We start from the raw sequence: 1565 nt of genomic DNA, 5'->3' as shown, positions 1-1565 counted from the left end.
CTAAAGTAGACAAATAACACCGTCTGTGAGATTTTTTGCCAAAGTAAAAATTTATTAATATCTATTTGACCAAACGGATCGCAGATTTTAATATGCTAAAAAATTAGTTTTGAACAAGTACTCAACTTTAGTCATTCATTCTGCATTATTTTTAAAAGCTACAACTTGTTATTTCTGTAATGATAATATTATTTATATTCTTTGTGCGACAACCCTACGTAAAACAATGCAAACAACAATAATTGCAATTTGAAACTTAGGTACATTCATAATTTCGTAATTTTTGCTGCATGTTAGACCTATGTCATAATAAATAATTTTCACTCACAGTTTACTTACTAAACTTAACTAAAATTAATAAATCTCATGAATTACCTGTAATTCGAAGAAACTCTTGTCTCAACATTGTAAGGTAAGTCTTTAACTATTTAACTAATTGCTTCACGATCATTAACACCTATGGATACTTAAGCTCATGTATTTTTGTTTTTTCAGGACTCCTAAATGTTAAAATTCCTTAATACCTTTGGGAAACAGAGATCGTCGCACATTGAATAAGATCTTACAATTTACGATTAAAAATACGATATAAAAAAGGAGGTAATGATTTTCTTTTGGTTTTTAAAATAGATTTGAGCTATCTTAAATAATAATATTATAATCACAGGTTTTTATGTAAAGAAATGACCCCGGTTCTTGTACCGCGTACTTAAGTCTAAATTACATTTTTGTGTGTACACTATTTCTAACCTAAGTTTTATGGTTTTTCAGAAGCAGAATAGAGCCGTTACTTTGGTGCTTGTGATGAAAATATACCATAGTCTAATAGTAGCAGCAGTCAACAGATCCTGTGATTAAGTTTTAGTTTTTAAAGTAGTATTTACACGAAAAATATACCTCGCAGGTACGATTACTCTTTTATAAGTTTCAATAGATAAAATGCCATTCTGTTCGGTTTGCAACATTGAAGTGGATTTTCGTCGTTGGAGTAACCATTTGCGAACTAATAAGCATAAAAATAATAGTACTATTCACATCAATGATAACGTCGCAATAATACATTCCTGTTTGAAAGGACGTATTACAAGTTACCGGATAGCTACACCTAAAACGGAAATAAATATTTACCCAGAAAGCTTTTTAAACATTATTAATGATCAAGTTAAATCTTTAATTGATAGTTCGCTTCAAAAACATTATTCTGTTAAAATTAATTTTGAATATTTCGCTAATTTTTTAATGTTTAAAAATGACCTCCAAGAGTTAAAGTCTTTTGCAACAAAAAATTTTATTATTCATTTAAATTACAACTTCAAATCTTTCTATGAAAAAGCTGTATCGATAATATTAAAAAAAATTGATGACTTTCAAGAAAGGGACAGCGGATGGACGTTTTTGAATAATTCACATCTAGAAATAAATATTAATAAATATCAACCTCTCAGCGGATCGCAATTTATAGATTTACCTAAATACATTAAAAATAAGAAAGCATGTTTGAATATTCAAAATAATGACGAGTGTTGTTTTTTGTGGTGTGTAGTTGCTGCTTTATACCCAACGAA

The 1565-nt window shown here is 28.6% G+C and overlaps 1 long non-coding RNA gene across 1 annotated transcript; it reads left to right on the top strand.

Annotated features, from left to right (window-relative positions):
* The first annotated feature begins 314 nt into the window (after positions 1 to 314).
* Positions 315 to 1162, top strand: LOC113506046. Its single transcript, XR_003401682.1, has 3 exons — positions 315 to 412; positions 496 to 600; positions 772 to 1162. It is a non-coding gene; the product is annotated as an uncharacterized LOC113506046 (long non-coding RNA).
* Positions 1163 to 1565: the final 403 nt, after the last annotated feature.

Source organism: Trichoplusia ni, chromosome 28 (assembly GCF_003590095.1).
Source record: "Trichoplusia ni isolate ovarian cell line Hi5 chromosome 28, tn1, whole genome shotgun sequence".
Taxonomy (NCBI): domain Eukaryota; kingdom Metazoa; phylum Arthropoda; class Insecta; order Lepidoptera; family Noctuidae; genus Trichoplusia; species Trichoplusia ni.
Note: the sequence above shows the minus strand (reverse complement) of the source record. Positions and strands in the feature narration are given on the sequence as shown.